The sequence below is a fragment of the Bufo bufo genome, chromosome 3 (assembly GCF_905171765.1).
Source record: "Bufo bufo chromosome 3, aBufBuf1.1, whole genome shotgun sequence".
In the NCBI taxonomy this organism is placed as follows: domain Eukaryota; kingdom Metazoa; phylum Chordata; class Amphibia; order Anura; family Bufonidae; genus Bufo; species Bufo bufo.
In genome coordinates, this window is record NC_053391.1 from 400,819,149 (window position 1) to 400,827,616 (window position 8,468).

An 8,468-nucleotide genomic window follows, 5' to 3' on the forward strand; every position below is an offset into this window, starting at 1 on the left:
TCAATGGGAGACGGATCTGTTTTCAATTGCACCATATTGTGTCAGTGAAAACGGATCCGTCCTCATTGACTTACATTGTAAGACAGGACGGATCCGTTTGGCTCCGCATCGCCAGACGGACACCAAAACGAATCTGCACAGACGGATCCGCACCTATAATGCAAATGCTTGTATCCGTTCAGAACAGATCCGTTTGGCTGCAAGCAGCGTTTTGGTGTCCACCTCTGGAGCGAAATGGAGGCTGAACGGAGGCAAACGGATGCATTCTGAGCGGATCCTTATCCATTCAGAATGCATTGGGGCTGAACTGATCCGGTTTGGGCCGCTTGTTAGATCCCTGAAACAGATCTCACAAGCAGACCCAGAAATGCCAGTGTGAAAGTAGCCTAACTCTGCTATATTTCTGTAGCCTGCAACCTCTGACTGCCCAGTTGGGCTGAAACTACTACACCCAGCATGTTCTGGCAGTAATAGTAAATGGATATTGGTGCAATTCTGAGCTACTAGTCTATATAATACAATATAATATTATATAGACTAGTAGCTCAGAATTGCACCAATATCCATTTACTATTACTGCCAGAACATGTTTGGTGTAGTAGTTTCAGCCCAACTGGGCAGTCAGAGGTTGCAGGCTACAGAAATATAGCAGAGCTAGTTATAAAGCCAGCCCCCATCAGACCCCACTCTGAGTCTACTCTGAACTCACTGACCATAAATGTGCTGAGCAATTATAAGGACCCTTTTTTTTTTTTTTTACAAATCTTATCTTCACTTCCGGACCGGCACCGGCTTCTTCACGCTCTCCCGAAAGCTTTTCCGGCGCCTTCTCCCTGCTGCGTCTCGGCGTTGTTGTGCGCCTGCGCAGCCTAGGGAAACGTCATGTCCGGTGCAGCCACCCAACAGGAAATGACTAGCTACGCCGCACCCGCACGGGGAGGATAATCAGGGGGAGGAGACTCTCACTCAAGGAGGGTAGGGCTGGCCTGGCCTGGCACTGCAGCGCAGAAACGCAACACTGGGCGGTAGGCCCCAGGTCGGCCGCCCGGGTTAAGGCTGTTTCACACGAGCGAGTCCATTGCGGGAATCACGCTCCGTGTGTGAGTGTGATCCTCCGCTCTGGACTTGCAGAAGCGCACGGCATTATCATGATTTGTAATGCTATGTGCCTCTGCTTGACCTTATTTCTACAGAATCATACTGACAGCTTTATGTCGCTATGTCCAGAGCGGAGGTTCACACTCACACACGTGTGAAACACTCACTCGCTCGTGTGAAACAGCCCTTATACAGGCAGGCACAGCACTACTGCAGGGCGGGGCCAGGGGTCCACAGGCAGCTGGGCCCCCTGGAGTGCCGGGCCCGGTCGCACCTGCGACCCCTGCATGTACGCCCCTGCTCTGGAGGTTATAACAGTACTGGAGCGATATAAGAGGAGCGGCTGATATCAGTCACATATGATGTAATGTCTCTGGAGGTTACCGTATTTTTCGCCCCATAAGACGCACTCCCCCCCCCCCCCCCAAAATGGGGGGAAAATGCCCCTGTGTCTTATGGGGCGAATGCTGACATTTTTACATCGCAGGCTGCGATGCATGAGCGAGCGGGGAGGGACTGGGAGGAGGAGCTGGGGGCCGGCAATTGCGGCAGGGCTGGTGCAGTCACTGTACTCCAGTGCTGCAATATTCAAATATAAAATGTCTCATTCAATTAAAAGTGATTAAACATGCCCCCCCCACACTTTTAATATTACCGTACACCCTAACAGCTTCTGTAGAATGCAGGCCGGGCGGGCGGCAGCATAACTCCCTGATGTCACTTGCCTGCGCCACCTACTTTATGAATCAAGCAGGCGGCGCAGGCACGTGACGTCAGTGAGTGACGCACTGGCCGCCCGGCCTGCCTGCCTGCGTAGTACAGAAGCTGTTAGGGTGTACGGTAATATTAGGAGTGAGGGGGCATGTTTAATCACTTTTAATTGAATGAGACATTTTATATTTGTATACTGCAGCAGTGGGGGGGGGATCTGTGGATGACAGTTTTATGGGGGACATCTGTGGATGGCACTGTTAAGGGGTGGGGGGGTCTGTGGATGGCACTGTTATGGGGTGGGGGGGTCTGTGATGGCACATCCATAACAGTGCCATCCACAGATCCCCCATAACAGTGCCATCCACAGATCCCCCATAACAGTGCCATCCACAGATCCCCCATAACAATGCCATCCACAGATCCACCCCAAAAACCTAGGTGCGTCTTATGGGCCGGTGCGTCTTATAGGGCGAAAAATACGGTATATCAGTACTGGAGCGTTATAAGAGGAGCGGCTGATATCAGTCACATATGACTGTGGATAGGTTATCAGTATCTGATTGGTGGGGGTCTGACACCCGGGACTAGGGATCAACTGATATAGATTTTTTTTAGAGCCGATAACCTGTGAACTTTCAGGCCGATAGCCGATAATTTATACCAATATTGTGTGCATTTTCACAAATTCCTACACAAATCTGTTGTTAAATGAAGAGATGCCATTATATATCTAAGATTAAATAATTATACTTAATATTTTGGTGTTTTTTTAAATTTAATAACTATCTCCCCCTTAGGGGCTAGAACCTGGATCCCTTGTCCTATTCACCCTAATAGAGCTCTATCAGGGTGAATAGGACTTCACACTCTCCCTGCTGCCCTGTACATAGTACACATGTCAGCAGGGAGCTGACTATGGCAGCCAGGGCGTCAGTAGCATCCTGGCTGCCATGGTAACCGATCAGAGCCCCGCAATTACACTGCTTGGGCTCTGATCAGAAGCTGCCACTGCCACCAATGAAGATAACTTGCCCATTAATTAAAATATAGCGACACCTGACCTCTATGAGAGGTAGCTGCGATCCGCGACAGTTAACCCCTCAGGTGCAGCTATATGATTCACCCGCCTCCTATATTTGAATTAATAACTGAGTTAACATCATTGGTGGCGCAATGGCCACAGCCCCTCCCCTCCTCTTCCCCTCTTGCCTCTGACTGGTGGCAGCAGCGGCACAGGGGGGAGGGACTGCTTCCTTCTCCCCTGTGCTGCTGAGGGAACATTGATCGCGTTGATAGCAGCGCGATCCATGTTCGCGATTCGTTATCGGCATATCGGCAAGGTTAGATGCTGATACCGATAACTTTGAAAATCCTGAATATCGGCCGATAATATCGGTAAATCCGATAATCGGTCGATCCCTTCCTGGGACCACTGCCGATCAGCTGTTTGAGAAGGCAGCAGGGCTCCCGTGAGCGCTGTGCCCTTCTCTGTGATTTTTCTGGGCCATGTGACGTCACGTTCATTGATCAAGTGGCCTAGGAGCAGCTCAGCCGCATAGAAGTGAAAGGGGCTGAGCATGATACCAAGCACAGCCGCTATACAATGTACGGCGCTGAGCTTGGTGAGCTGTGAGGAGGCCGGGGCACTACTGCCAGCACTTCAATAAACTTATCCTTTTGAATATGCAGGAAACATTTCCTTCACTTTGGATATTGTTTAGGCTGGGGGACTGGGTGGTTCATCTAGGACATGGAAGGTCCACGTGTGACTGCTGTCCAAACTACTGACTGTACATAACAGATACAGTTATCAACTAAATGAGTTGCTTAAAGGGAGTCTGTCATCACAGTTTCACCTTTTTAACCCTTCCCATAGCTTTCGAGCAGCATTACAGTTGATAAAAACGTTACCTTTATAAGCAATCGTGGACTTATAAAACTGGCAAATCATCTTAGTAGGATGTGCAAATGAGGGCTCGCAAGTGCCCAGGGGCGGCGTCAACCTCGTAGGTTCCCGAGATCCCGCGCCTGCACACTGAGTCCATCGGCCGGCGCATGCGCACTGCGATGTCCATTCCTGGTACGGCATCACAGTAATTAATGCGCATGTGCCGGCTAACGGACTCAGTGCGCAGGCGCGGGATCTCGGCAAAAGAAGAAGTAAGAAGATGGGCGGGCAGAGGGAAAGGATGGGCGGGGGGAAGCGGCGATAAGGCAGAGCTGCCTGGGCACCTACGAGGTTGACGCCGCCCCTGGGCACTTGCGAGCCCTCATTTGCACATCCTACTAAGATGATTTTTGCCAGTTTTATAAGTCCACGATTGCTTATAAAGGTAACGTTTTTATCAACTGTAATGCTGCTCGAAAGCTATGGAAAGGGTTAAAAAGGTGAAACTGTGATGACAGACTCCCTTTAAAGAGAAACTATTTGATATAGTGCAGTGCACAATACTGTTCTATTTAGCATACTGTTACTGTATTGTGTGCTAAAATGCATACATTCATGTGTGCGAGACTGAAAAATGAACAAGTTATATCTCCAGCTCTAGGGTGGGCCCCCAAAATCAATTCCACTGGTGGGCCCTAGGCACCCCAGTCCGACACTGTTGACATCCGTCTTATGGATTCCGTTATTTTCCATTATAGCCATGTTATAACGGAAAAGAAAAACAGAATCCATAACGCTGATGTGAACTCACCCTTAATGACAATTGGTCTGTTTCTTACTTGACATTACAGATTAGCAAATAGATTTTAATGAATTTATTATTCTAATCAGCAGGACTTCATCTGTGAGAGTCTGTCGAATATAAGCTTTTGTTAGGATGAGACCAATTGCCCTGCTCCCACCCAAGCAAATATGTTTATGTAATGCAGAGGTTAAACATTGTGCAAAAAGGACCAGGAAATCAAACTTTTTGAGTGGAAATTATAAGCTGGAAACCAATTCTAGACCGTGACATATTTTTCCAATGTACTATATATACTTATTTCTTGTGGTGGTATTCTGTGGTCTACACTAAGTCCCACCATGCTTTCTGTAAGCATCTGCCTGTGTCCACTTTGTCATGCCAACTAAAAAACTATTATGATTTAGGGTCTTTCTAAACAGGCAGATTTATGCCTACTAACAAGCGTCAATCAAAGAAAAAGCATGTTGATCAACAATCATTAAGTGCCATTTACATGTGGCAATCATAATGAGTATAGGGAGTAACAACCACTGTTAAAATGATTGCTAGTCTCCATACAGTTTTCTTTTGTCAGAAGCACATCCCCTGTTTACATGAGGCGATAACTGTACTCAGGGCCGGGCCGACACAGAGCCTCGGGAGGCTCCAGCCTCAGGGCGCAGGCCAGTCTGGGCGGCAGGCCGGCCACTGACCACGTCGCTGCTGCTGCCGCGCCTGCAATGTAACGTTACAGCGTTACATTACCCTACTTCGTGAGATTTCCCTACCTAGTACCTCCTAACTTTTGGTCGCACTGCTAATGACGCGAGGAGGCGTTCCTGAGTTTTGACGATCTGCGCATGCGCAAACTGACAGTTTATAGAAAATCTCAGCGAAGTTCAGCTGCACACCGGGACACTGCGCATGCGCCGGAGAGCCTCAGTAGGGAAATATTACGGCCCAGTGCGCATGCGCGGCTAATTCCAGCCGGCGCCTGCACAGTGTCTCGGTGTGAAGCTAAACTCCGCTGAGATTTTCCATAAACTGTCCGTTTGCGCATGCGCAGATCGTCAAAACTCAGGAACGCCTCCTCACGTCATTAGCAGTGCGACCGCAAGTTTGGAGGTAGGGAAATCTCACGAAGTAGGGTAATGTAACGTTACATCTGTATTAGTCACCAATAAGAGGGTTGTGTCTCTATGTGAGAAGATAAAATGGTCCCTGTTTGCACCATTCAAGTGCGGAACAACACACTTTTAACCTCACTTGCTGGGTGCTATAGCAGATGTAATCTGAGGTTCTAATGGGGACTATGACAACCCCTATGGTACTGTAATGAATGTGCAGTGTAGTAGTTGTCACCCAACATTTGATGCCATTATAGTAGGGTAATGTAACGTTACATATTCTTTTCCGTCTGATCTGAGGTCTGATGGGGTTCTGGATGGGGTAAAATTACAAGGAACGCCCGGGGTGGGGGGGGGGGGGCGCACTTGGGCAGCTCAGCCTCTGTTGGTGGTGGACCTTGTCCCAGCCCTGACTGTACTGCAAGGTAAAAATTATTTTTAGTGCCTTGTAAAACATGATCACCCGACAAATGGGTGTTTGCTCGTTTGTCAGGTGGTTGGCCCCAAGTTTATATGGGGCCTTGATCAGAAATGAGCATTGTTTGTTCCTGATCATTTACCTATGTAAAAGGGATCTTAGTATTAAGTATTGGATCGAAGCAGCAAATATTACCAATACAATTTTTTTTTCAGTACCCCAACTGTAAATTATTAAGCTTCTTCCTTACCGTATTGCTTTTCTTTTCATTTCGGAAGAAAAGACATATTAATACAAATAATAAAGCTACGCTTGCCACAGGAATGCAATTTGCTGTCTTCTTCATGCTTGCCTATAAATAGTAGAAAGACCTGTACTATCTAGAGTGCTGATTATTCAAGTGCCATTATATCAAACTGCTGAATGACTTTGATTGCGTTTGATTAAGTATGAAATATGTTTTGAATCCAGCTTACCCTCAGTCACCCTCCTTCCATAATGATAATTAGGATTCTCAGATATAGGAGATGATATATTGTGTAGAGAAAAAGGAAAGCTATAGGGTAATCTATTCACTAGGGAGTTTCAATCCTGCAACTGCTGCCCTAACAGCAGGGGGAGGTGACCTCACACTTGTCCTTCTTATCATTCACTAAAAACCATTAGGGACAATAGTGAGATCTCACACCTGCTGTCTACTTGGATGGCATAAGGCCTCAGCAGGGGGGCTGGCCGTAAATCTCAGCTTTACATTGCAGTCTTTTGTCACATACACAAACAGAGATAAAAACCTGTACTCAAGGGAGTCTAAAACAAGCCATAATGGCCAAGCATACCTCTCAGAAGAGAAGAAAAGGAAAATTAAACCAAGGGTTTCACTTAGTCATCCTATGTATTATGTTCATTTATTATGAACTACACCAAGCTCATAGTTCCCTCAACCATATATTTATTTGCAATTTTTTTTGAACAAATTTTTGGGAAAAAATGAGAACCATGAAGATCATCCCTATTTTTTTGAACTTCGGAAATAATGAGAACCATGAAGATCATCCCTATTTTTTTGAACTTCGGAAATAATGAGAACCATGAAGATCATCCCTATTTTTAGATCACTGGATCCTGCCTTCTACTTATGGTAGTTCTCTTCTGTCTTATTATATAAGAGTAATAGACACATAGATAATAATTGTTAATGTTGTCACTAAAGGTATACAGCCCACAATGATACTTTCAGGTTTACAAAGAACATAATAAAAGACACAGATCATGAGTTACTTGGTATTTTTAGAACTTAAAAGAAAGCTTGTTTATTGGATTACTAATGAGTATCCCATTCATATGTAAACTGTATAAGTGAGTCCACATGTGGCTGTGGTCTGTAAGCCTTCAGGGTATGCTTTACAAGTCCTGCCTTTCATTAGCGAAGGTCATTGTATCAAAAGTAAATAGGCTCAGGACATTATCTGGGCCTTGTTGTTCTAACTTTGCCTGAAAACCAATACATCCTCCAACTTGTACACTAATTATAGCATGACTCACAATTATCTTGAAATATGCAGAGAATTCCTCTCATAAAGCCCGCTTTATCTCTTGTCAAGGTCACCCACACCACTGAAAATGAATGGACAAAGTCCGTATGCATTTACTTTTATGGGTCCTTTCCTCTTGTTCAGAAACTGTTTATTATAATGTGCCATGGAAAAATCTTAAGGTATAGCCATGTGGTCAGGTTTCCTGATGCAGTTATTGAACCAATATCATGAGTGGATCATAAGTGGAGAGAAAGTAGTAAAGGTGCAGGTGCTGGGAGTCTGTCCCACACAGATCTGATATTGATGACGTATCCTAAGGACAGATATGACCTCTCTTTTTGAATTCACTTTTGGTTTTGTCTTCAAAAATGACATAAGAAAACCTTATTATGTGGCTTTACCCTTATGTATTACGTGCTATTTTTAAATAGGAATTTATAGTAGGTTCATGTGCATAGTGTATTGTATGTAGGGCCGGTGCAAGGATTTTTGCCGCCCTAGGCAAGATAAAAATTGCTGCCCCCCCTTATCAGATGATCTGCCCATATCATGACATCACATATGTTCCACCCCTTTCTCAGCTTTTAAATAAAAAGAACTGCTAGGTTTCCCTTAGGGTTAATCCAGCTTCTTGTAGCTGTCTTTTTTTGCGGAACGGAATTGCGGACCCATACATTTCTATGGGGCCGCATGACGTGCGGCCCCGATCCGGAATTGCGGATCCGCAATTCCGATCCGGAAAAAAATAGAACATGTCCTATTCTTGTCTGCAATAGCGGACAAGAATAGGCATATTCTGTTAGTGCCGGCAATGTGTGGTCCGCAAAATGCGGAACGCACATTGCTGCTGTCCGTGTTTTGCGGATCCGTGGATCCGCAAAACACACATGGATGTGTGAATGGA